The sequence below is a fragment of the Nylanderia fulva genome, unplaced genomic scaffold (genome assembly GCF_048542155.1).
Source record: "Nylanderia fulva isolate GAGA-0341 unplaced genomic scaffold, ASM4854215v1 Scaffold70, whole genome shotgun sequence".
NCBI classification, from domain to species: domain Eukaryota; kingdom Metazoa; phylum Arthropoda; class Insecta; order Hymenoptera; family Formicidae; genus Nylanderia; species Nylanderia fulva.
Window position 1 is genome coordinate 575,704 of NW_028190808.1, and position 11,206 is coordinate 586,909.

General features: G+C 53.6%; 1 pseudogene across 1 annotated transcript in view; it reads left to right on the forward strand.

The window, feature by feature from the left end:
- The window catches only part of LOC114946344 (acyl-CoA Delta-9 desaturase-like), a 61,540-nt pseudogene extending 50,334 nt beyond the window's left edge, over nt 1-11,206 (forward strand). The window contains exon 6 of the transcript XR_014926112.1: nt 10,862-11,206. The product of XR_014926112.1 is annotated as an acyl-CoA Delta-9 desaturase-like (transcript). The remainder of the gene's footprint in view (nt 1-10,861) is intronic.

Here is an 11,206-nt window from a genome sequence, read left to right on the forward strand (position 1 = left end):
ATAAAATCCAGGATCAACGATTGTACAGGCATATACTCCACGATCTGGACTTCCGGGAAACACCAGCCGAAGAGCAATGGAAGCAGTGCGTGCCTACAGACCAACGACCCGCCCTGCTTCAGCGAATGCACGACGACCCGGCCGCCGGGCACCTAGGCATTTCCAAAACATTGGCTCGGGTGGCCCAGCTATATTACTGGATCCGGCATGTTTCGGGAAATTGCCCGGTACGTCCGAGGGTGCGCTAATTGTGCGCGGCACAAGGCCAGTCAACAACGACCGGCTGGTCGGATGATGGCCACCTCCGTCCGCGCACCATGGGAACAAGCCGCCGTAGACCTGATCGGTCCCCTGCCTCGATCCACTAGCGGCCATACCTGGCTATTAACCATACAAGACCGGTTCAGTAAGTGGATCGAGATGGTCCCGCTTAGAAAAGCCACCGCCGTAGCCGTAGCCCGAGCACTCACCGACCGCCTGATATACCGGCACGGGTGTCCGGTCGCCCTCGTGTCCGATAACGGGACTCAGTTCGTCGCGCAACGCATTAAGGCCTTGCTAGCTTCCTACGGGATACAACATCGGACATCCCCCGTGTACACTCCGCAATGCAATCCGGTAGAGCGAGCGAACCGTACGGTTAAAACAATGATCAGCCAGTACGTAGGCCGGCGGCACAAAGACTGGGACGAGCGAATCCCCGCCTTACAGTTCGCCATCAACACCGCCCGACATGAGGCCACCGGATACACTCCGGCCTACATCCTGCACGGCCGAGAGCTCGCCCGCCCACATCCAGAGGATCGACCAGGAACCGCACCAGCACCAGGACCAAGCACCCGCCAGACCCAGTTGGAGGACGCCTACAAGGTGGTCCGAATCCACCTCGCCCGGGCCTTCCAGCGGCAAGAGAAGCCGTACAACCTGCGGCGACGAGACTGGCGACCGCAGCTGGGCGAACGCGTCTGGAAACGCGACCGCCCCCTGTCCAGCAAGGCCAACGCGTTCAACGCCAAGCTGGCCCCGAAGTACAGCGGACCGATGACTGTCCGGAGGATCGTATCCCCCGTAATCGTTGACCTCAAGGACGCCCGAGGACGATGGCACCGCCACATCCATGTGCAGGACCTCAAGGCGGCATCCGAGGAAGAGGACGAGGAAACCATCGGGGCGTAGGACAGGGCCAGCCGCCGTGATTCCTCCAGCGCCATACCGCCCACGCCACTCGGAAGTTCCGAGCCACCTTCCCTACTGGACGGTGGATAATACGGTTCGACCGTTTCGGCCGACCACGTACGATCCGCCGTCTAGAGAGGGGGTAGTGTAACGGCGTGGCCGTTACTAACGCCTCGCGGGCCGATCACCCGCCCGCCACTTGAGGCTATGGCGCCTAAGGCGCCCCTAAACACAAAAACATAAGCGATACACGGGTCACCCTACCCCAGGGGCGCCCCACTACAACCCCCAGAGGCGCCCCACTACGACGCCGGCGTTACCCCCACCACAGCCTCGATGTAGAGTGGAGGAACCGCCGGCAGGGTATATAAGCCGGCTCGACGGATGAGCCGGCACCAGTCCTGTTCCGGACCTCCTAGCCAGGCAACGGGCTTCTCGTTGTTACGCCGGGTTTCCCGGTTTCTGGCCTCCTACCTTTAGTATCGGGCAACGGGTTTCTCGTTGTTACGCCGGGTTTCCCGGTTTCCGGTCTCTTCCTGCTACACGCCGGGCAACGGGTTTCTCGTTGTTACGCCGGGTTTCCCGGTTTCCGGTCTCTTCCTGCTACACGCCGGGCAACGGGTTTCTCGTTGTTACGCCGGGTTTCCCGGTTTCCGGTCTCTTCCTGCTACACGCCGGGCAACGGGTTTCTCGTTGTTACGCCGGGTTTCCCGGTTTCCGGTCTCTTCCTGCTACACGCCGGGCAACGGGTTTCTCGTTGTTACGCCGGGTTTCCCGGTTTCCGGTCTCTTCCTGCTACACGCCGGGCAACGGGTTTCTCGTTGTTACGCCGGGTTTCCCGGTTTCCGGTCTCTTCCTGCTACACGCCGGGCAACGGGTTTCTCGTTGTTACGCCGGGTTTCCCGGTTTCCGGTCTCTTCCTGCTATACACCGGGTGACGGGTTTCTCGTCATTACGCCGGGTTTCCCGGTTTCCGGTTTCTTCCTGCTATAGGCTATACGCCTCCGTACACCGTATCTCTAAGTTATACCGGGTAATTTGTAAATCTTTTCCGGACACCGCTACAGGCTATACGCCTCCTTATTTTGTTTATACCGAGTAGTCAATAAGTTTCTCTATTTAGGGCTTTATGCCAACAAACATTTCGTTTATATCGAGTAGTCAATAAGTTTCTCTATTTAGGGCTTTATGCCAACAAACATTTCGTTTATACCGAGTAGTCAATAAGTTTCTCTATTTAGGCTTTATGCCAACAATCATTTTGTTTACTTGTTTCTTTTTGAATAAACCAAAGCATTGTTAATAAGGAATAAGCGAGTCTGAATCTCCCCTTTCCTCCCGAATCCTGGAACCGGCGAGCCGATCCGCGGCGTCGGGAAAGGTGAACCGTTACAGTATTTATAATAATTCACATCATATCGGTGCTTAAAAATTACATAGGCACACAAAAAAACAAAAGTGGTATGTCCGAAAAACTAGATTCCCTACGCCTTGGTTTTTTGGTCCTCTGAATCTAAATCCGTTTAACTCCATCAAGTCCCAGTTTTTTATAATCTCAAAAAATATGAAATTTCGGGGTAAATTCGACTTTATATGAAGAAATCATTTAACTCTTGGCTGAAATTTAATGGAAACGTTATACCGATGATATATAGTATGTCGGTGTACTGAACTATCATGCCTATTTATACTAAAGATATTTTGCATACCTTCTTGAAATACGAGATCACAGCAAGAAGGAAGCTATATTTACCGTGAGTAGCGCTCTCTCTTGCTCTCAAACGTTCTGTGTAAAGGCATTCGTTTTTTTCGCTTTCTCGCTCTTTGTAGTATATCTCTTTTCACTGTCCAGTAATAGTCAGCCATCATATTTACATTCCACCTTCCTTGATATCGACATTCCATTTTTCTGATATCTTGATGGAATCGTTCTTCTTGCTCTTCGCTATAATCACCGAGATTTTCTGAGAACCAATCGAGATGCGAATCCAAGAAATGTATCTTCAAATTCATCAGACATCCTAATTCCTTAAAGTTTTCAATCATTTTTCCCACCAAGTTCTTATAATCTGGATTTCTGTGATTTCTTAAAAAATTTCCGACAACGTTTTTGAAATTAAGCCATGCTTTTTTTTGACATCATTCATTTTTGTAGCAAAGATCCCATCTTTTAACAATGTATGAATCTGAGGGCCGTTGAATATTCCTTTCTTCAATTTAGCGTCAGAGATGTTAGGAAACGTTTGTCCTATGTAGCGAAAACAATCACCTTCTTTGTTTAAAGCATTTACGTATTGCTTCATTAAACCAAGTTTTATATGGAGAGGCGGAAGTAAAACTTTTGATTTGTCAATCAACAATTTCTTGATTATCTTCATGGATCCAGGTTTCATTGTGTTCCTTTCTGGCCATATTTTTATTCTCTTTTAGAGCAGTTGTCATCGCCCGTACTGTTCATCATGTCAGCAGATTCAGTACCCAAGTAGCAAACTAATGTCACCAAAAAAACGTCAAAATGATGTCATTTTGCTACCTGGGTAGTTTCTATCCGAACATGACTTCATCATGTAATGGATGCAAGAAGTATTCAACTTCTTATAGATTGGAAAAATAAGTAAACATAAACACAAGATCATTGTGTTTTTTACGGCACGAAGACAATCGATGGTCCATTTTATATTCATCGCATCCAAATAAAGAGTGCACTATTTACAGTAAATATAGCTTCCTTCTTGCTGTGATCTCGTATTTCAAGAAGGTATGCAAAGTATCTCATAGTATTGTAACGGTTCACCTTTCCCGACGCCGCGGATCGGCTCGCCGGTTCCAGGATTCGGGAGGAAGGGGGAGATTCAGACTCGCATATTCCTTATTAACAATGCTTTGTTTATTCAAAAAGAAACAAGTAAACAAAATATTTGTTGCCATAAGGCCTAATTAGAGAAACTTATTGACTACTCTGTATAAACAAAAATGTTTGTTGGCATAAAGCCTTAAATGGAGAAACTTATTGACTACTCGGTATAAACAAAAATGCGGAGGCGTATAGCCTGCAGCGGTGTCCGGAAAAGATTTACAAATTACCCGGTATAACGTAGAGATACGGTGTACGGAGGCGTATAGCCTATAGCAGGAAGAAACCAGAAACCGGGAAACGCGGCGTAATGACGAGAAACCCGTCACCCGGTGTATAGCAGGAAGAGACCGGAAACCGGGAAACCCGGCGTAACAACGAGAAACCCGTTGCCCGGCGTGTAGCAGGAAGAGACCAGAAACCGGGAAACCCGGCGTAACAACGAGAAACCCGTTGCCCGGCGTGTAGCAGGAAGAGACCGGAAACCGGGAAACCCGGCGTAACAACGAGAAACCCGTTGCCCGGCGTGTAGCAGGAAGAGACCGGAAACCGGGAAACCCGGCGTAACAACGAGAAACCCGTTGCCCGGCGACGTAACCCGGCGTAACAACGAGAAACCCGTTGCCCGGCGTGTAGCAGGAAGAGACCGGAAACCGGGAAACCCGGCGTAACAACGAGAAACCCGTTGCCCGGCGTGTAGCAGGAAGAGACCGGAAACCGGGAAACCCGGCGTAATGACGAGAAACCCGTCACCCGGTGTATAGCAGGAAGAGACCGCAAACCGGGAAACCCGGCGTAACAACGAGAAACTCGTTGCCCGATACTAAAGGTAGGAGGCCAGAAACCGAGAAACCCGGCGTAACAACGAGAAGCCCGTTGCCTGGCTAGGAGGTCCGGAACAGGACTGGTGCCGGCTCATCCGTCGAGCCGGCTTATATACCCTGCCGGCGGTTCCCCCACTCTACATCGAGGCTGTGGTGGGGGTAACGCCGGCGTCGTAGTGGGGCGCCTCTGGGGGTTGTAGTGGGGCGCCCCTAGGGTAGGGTGACCCGAGTATCGCTTATGTTTTTGTGTTTAGGGGCGCCTTAGGCGCCATAGCCTCAAGTGGCGGGCGGGTGATCGGCCCGCGAGGCGTTAGTAACGGCCACGCCGTTACATTACCCCCTCTCTAGACGGCGGATCGTACGTGGTCGGCCGAAACGGTCGAACCGTATTATCCACCGTCCAGTAGGGAAGGTGGCTCGGAACTTCCGAGTGGCGTGGGCGGTATGGCGCTGGAGGAATCACGGCGGCTGGCCCTGTCCTACGCCCCGATGGTTTCCTCGTCCTCTTCCTCGGATGCCGCCTTGAGGTCCTGCACATGGATGTGGCGGTGCCATCGTCCTCGGGCGTCCTTGAGGTCAACGATTACGGGGGATACGATCCTCCGGACAGTCATCGGTCCGCTGTACTTCGGGGCCAGCTTGGCGTTGAACGCGTTGGCCTTGCTGGACAGGGGGCGGTCGCGTTTCCAGACGCGTTCGCCCAGCTGCGGTCGCCAGTCTCGTCGCCGCAGGTTGTACGGCTTCTCTTGCCGCTGGAAGGCCCGGGCGAGGTGGATTCGGACCACCTTGTAGGCGTCCTCCAACTGGGTCTGGCGGGTGCTTGGTCCTGGTGCTGGTGCGGTTCCTGGTCGATCCTCTGGATGTGGGCGGGCGAGCTCTCGGCCGTGCAGGATGTAGGCCGGAGTGTATCCGGTGGCCTCATGTCGGGCGGTGTTGATGGCGAACTGTAAGGCGGGGATTCGCTCGTCCCAGTCTTTGTGCCGCCGGCCTACGTACTGGCTGATCATTGTTTTAACCGTACGGTTCGCTCGCTCTACCGGATTGCATTGCGGAGTGTACACGGGGGATGTCCGATGTTGTATCCCGTAGGAAGCTAGCAAGGCCTTAATGCGTTGCGCGACGAACTGAGTCCCGTTATCGGACACCAGGGCGACCGGACACCCGTGCCGGTATATCAGGCGGTCGGTGAGTGCTCGGGCTACGGCTACGGCGGTGGCTTTTCTAAGCGGGACCATCTCGATCCACTTACTGAACCGGTCTTGTATGGTTAATAGCCAGGTATGGCCGCTAGTGGATCGAGGCAGGGGACCGATCAGGTCTACGGCGGCTTGTTCCCATGGTGCGCGGACGGAGGTGGCCATCATCCGACCAGCCGGTCGTTGTTGACTGGCCTTGTGCCGCGCACAATTAGCGCACCCTCGGACGTACCGGGCAATTTCCCGAAACATGCCGGGCCAGTAATATAGCTGGGCCACCCGAGCCAATGTTTTGGAAATGCCTAGGTGCCCGGCGGCCGGGTCGTCGTGCATTCGCTGAAGCAGGGCGGGTCGTTGGTCTGTAGGCACGCACTGCTTCCATTGCTCTTCGGCTGGTGTTTCCCGGAAGTCCAGATCGTGGAGTATATGCCTGTACAATCGTTGATCCTGGATTTTATAGTCCGGGTGATCGGTCGGATGTCTCCGTACTTCGGCTAGTTTACGGTGGTACCACCGGCATTTCGGCCGGGTCACCGCCAAAGCTTCCGGGAGGCGGGAGAGGGCATCTGCCACCTGGTTAAGTGTCCCGCGCCGGTACTGGATGTCGAAATCATGTTGTTGTAATTCGAACATCCAGCGGGCTAGTCGTCCGGTAGGGGCCTCGATGTGTTGTAACCACTTTAAAGCTTGGTGGTCGGTCACGACGGTGAATCGGTAGCCCTCGAGGTAATCCCGCATCCGGCGTATACCCCACACGACAGCCAAGCACTCTAGTTCGGTAGCGCTATAATTCTTCTCGGCTGCGTTGAGGGTCCGGCTGGCGTACGCGATAACCCGCTCTCCTTCGCCGAGGTGTTGGGTTAATACGGCCCCTAACCCGTGGGCGCTGGCGTCGGTTTGTAGTAGAAATGGTCGCGCAAAATCTGGACAGGCGAGGACAGGTGCGGTGGTTAAGGCCTGTTTTAGTTTCCGGAACGCGGTTTCTTCTTCTTTTGCCCAGGTCCAGCGCGCTCTCTTTTAGTGAGTCGAGTGAGAGGGGCGGCGATAGTGGAGAAGTCAGCGATGAATCGGCGGTACCATGACGCTACCCCCAGAAATTGCCGAACCCTGCGGAGGGTCGTGGGGGCAGGCCAATCGGTAATGGCTCGCACTTTCTCTGGGTCCGTCCGGATTCCGTGCCGATCGATAACGTGTCCGAGGTACCGGAGACTTGGCCGGCAGAAGTGACACTTTTCTGGGTTGAGACGGAGTCGGGCGTCACGGAGGCGGCGAAAGACTTCGGCCAAGTGGCCTAGGTGCTCCTCGAAAGTACGGGATGCGACAACTATGTCGTCCAAGTAGACGAGGACGTGTGGCTCTAATTCGGGTCCTAGCACGGTGTCGAGCAGCCGTTGGAAGGTGGCCGGTGCTGAATTGCAGTCCGAATGGCATGACGCGGAACTGCATCAGCCCTCTCCCTGGCACCGTGAAGGCGGTTGCGGGGCGGCTCTCCGGAGTTAGTGGCACTTGCCAATACCCGCTGCGTAGGTCCAACGTGGACAAGTAGTGTGCGCCTCGTAGCTTATCCAAGGTGGCGGCAATGTGAGGCAGCGGGTATGCATCTTTCTCGGAGGCCGCGTTTAATCGGCGGAAGTCTATACAAAATCGGTAGGTCCCGTCTTTCTTCTTTGCCAGCACTATCGGAGAGCTCCAGGCGCTGGTGGAGGGCTCGATGACTCCTTCGGCTTCCATCTTTTGGACCTCTTGGTCGATCACGGCTTGCATGGCCGGATTACGGGGCCGATATCGTTGTTTAATGGGCGGCCCCGGTTTTAGCCGAATTTGGTGCGTGGCTTTGTCGGTCGGGCCGCGGACCGATTCGAACTTTGGAAGTTCGTTATTTAGAAAGGCCTGTAGCCTTAGCGCCTCGCTGGTAGTTCCTGGGCTGATACTGGCTGTCGCGATTCCATCTTTGGTTGTTGTCTCGGTGACAGGTCTGGGCGGCGGGCGCAGCTCGACTCCTAATTTCGCCCAGAGGTCTATGCCTATTAGTACGGCGTTGTCTAGTTGTGGTAGTACGGAGAAGCGGTGGCGGTACGATTTCCCTCGTAACCTGACCGTTGCTTCGATGGTCTCGGCAATGGGGACTTGGGTCCCGTCGGCCAGGCGTATCTGGGCTGCCTTGAGATCTGGGCTAGACGGTGTGCGGTTGATTCGGCGGGCCGTTTCAGCGTTTACGAATGAGATCTCTGAGCCGGAATCGAGGAGGCCCCACAAATGTTGACCGGCGATCTGGATCCGGAGGTGCGGTCTCGGGTTGTATTTTAGGCCGAGTCGGGCTGGACGACGGCCGCGACGTCTCCGGCCCGCACCCCGTTTCCCGTCGGGGGGTGGCAGTCACGGGTGAGGACCCCGTCCTTGCCACATCTCGAGCAGAATTTCTTCGGAGGTCGCTGACAGTGCAGGCGTGTATGTCCTCGTTGCTTGCACCTCCAGCAACATTCCTCCCAACTGTAGACCGCGGAAGCTACGACCGGGGTGTGGCTTTGCGGCACGTCCCTTCGTCGTTCCTGTCTCCGGCGGTCGGCCTCTTCGTATTCGGTGGCTCGGATGCTCAGATCCCCGACGCTGAGCACGTCCGCCCGACGGATGTACAATTGGTACTCCGGATCCATGTTTTCGTAGAGCTGTTCCAGTTGGTCTAGGGGTGAATATCCCCCGGCGCGCCGCATCATGGTCAGGACCTCGGTGGCGTATTTTTGGAAGGACTCTTTAGGGCGTTGTTGACGTCCCTGGATCGTCCTTTTCATCTGTCTCTCATACCCGCTTGGCAGGTATTGCTGGCGGACAGCTTGGCGAAAGTCGGCCCAGCTGGCTATGGTATCGCGGATGTTGCGATACCACAGCAGGGCGTCTCCCCGTAAGAGTTCGGGTAGCCCTAACAGCATCTGGGCGTCGGTGTAGCCGTAGCCCAGGCACATCTCTTCCGTACGCTCGAGGAATGCCAGGGGGTCCTTGCCCTCGAAGTGGCACCCCCATTTTCGGATCTGATCCATGATCCTGGCCGGTTCAACAGGTGTCGGGGCGGTAGCTTCTTCGTTTTTGGTTGGGCTTCCGGTGGCCATTTCGACGTTGATAGTGGGCACAGGTAGGTGAGTTCGAAATAGCGCGGGGTTTTGCCCGACAAATCGGCGGAGGCGTCGGCGGACCTCGTCTAAAGTTCCTTGGCTATCGATTCCGTGTCTTTTGGCCAAGGCAATAGCTTCGGATTTTGATAATTGATTTACCCACGCGGGCATCTGGATAGGCCTAAGCGAGTCGGGATCTCCACTGGGCAGGTCTTTGTTCTGGCGCCATGTAACGGTTCACCTTTCCCGACGCCGCGGATCGGCTCGCCGGTTCCAGGATTCGGGAGGAAGGGGGTGATTCAGACTCGCTTATTCCTTATTAACAATGCTTTGTTTATTCAAAAAGAAACAAGTAAACAAAATATTTGTTGGCATAAGGCCTAAATAGAGAAACTTATTGACTACCCGGTATTATCAAAAATGTTTGTTGGCATAAAGCCTTAAATGGAGAAACTTTTTGACTACTCGGTATAAACAAAAATGCGGAGGCGTATAGCCTGTAGCGGTGTCCGGAAAAGATTTACAAATTACCCGGTATAACGTAGAGATACGGTGTACGGAGGCGTATAGCCTATAGCAGGAAGAAACCAGAAACCGGGAAACCCGGCGTAATGACGAGAAACCCGTCACCCGGTGTATAGCAGGAAGAGACCGGAAACCGGGAAACCCGGCGTAACAACGAGAAACCCGTTGCCCGGCGTGTAGCAGGAAGAGACCGGAAACCGGGAAACCCGGCGTAACAACGAGAAACCCGTTGCCCGGCGTGTAGCAGGAAGAGACCGGAAACCGGGAAACCCGGCGTAACAACGAGAAACCCGTTGCCCGGCGTGTAGCAGGAAGAGACCGGAAACCGGGAAACCCGGCGTAACAACGAGAAACCCGTTGCCCGGCGTGTAGCAGGAAGAGACCGGAAACCGGGAAACCCGGCGTAACAACGAGAACGTAAACGAGAAACCCGTTGCCCGGCGTGTAGCAGGAAGAGACCGGAAACCGGGAAACCCGGCGTAATGACGAGAAACCCGTCACCCGGTGTATAGCAGGAAGAGACCGGAAACCGGGAAACCCGGCGTAACAACGAGAAACCCGTTGCCCGATACTAAAGGTAGGAGGCCAGAAACCGAGAAACCCGGCGTAACAACGAGAAGCCCGTTGCCTGGCTAGGAGGTCCGGAACAGGACTGGTGCCGGCTCATCCGTCGAGCCGGCTTATATACCCTGCCGGCGGTTTCCCCCACTCTACATCGAGGCTGTGGTGGGGGTAACGCCGGCGTCGTAGTGGGGCGCCTCTGGGGGTTGTAGTGGGGCGCCCCTAGGGTAGGGTGACCCGTGTATCGCTTATGTTTTTGTGTTTAGGGGCGCCTTAGGCGCCATAGCCTCAAGTGGCGGGCGGGTGATCGGCCCGCGAGGCGTTAGTAACGGCCACGCCGTTACAGTATAAATAGGTATGATAGTTCAATACACCAATATATATCATCGGCATAACGTTTCCATTAAATTTCAGCTGAGAGTTGAATGATTTTTCCATATAAAGTCGAATTTATCCCGAAATTTCATATATTTTGAGGTTATAAAAAATTGGGATCTGATGGTGTTAAACGGACCTCGGATTTTGATTCAGAGCACCAACAAACCAAGGAGTAGGGGGGTCTCTCGGACATACCACTTTTGTTTTTTTGTGTAACAGTGTTATTATTATATTATATAGATCAATCAGCTCTACCGACAATATTGCAGTTTCTATCATGGCTCTTGGCGAAGGCTGGCACAATTATCATCACATTTTCCCTTGGAATTACAAAACAGCGGAATTTGGAAATTATGGGTTAAATTTTACCACAGCATTTATCGACTTCTTTGTTTATTTAGGTTTAGCTTACGATTTAAAAACTGCATCCGCCGACATGATAAAAAAACGTTCTCTTCAAAGCAATGAAAATAAGAGTTACTAACTAATCGTGCGAAATTAAAGGATCCCTCGACTGTCTATATTAGTAACAAAATTACGATTTTCATATTTCTAGTCTTTTGTTGCATTAATTTGACAAAATTA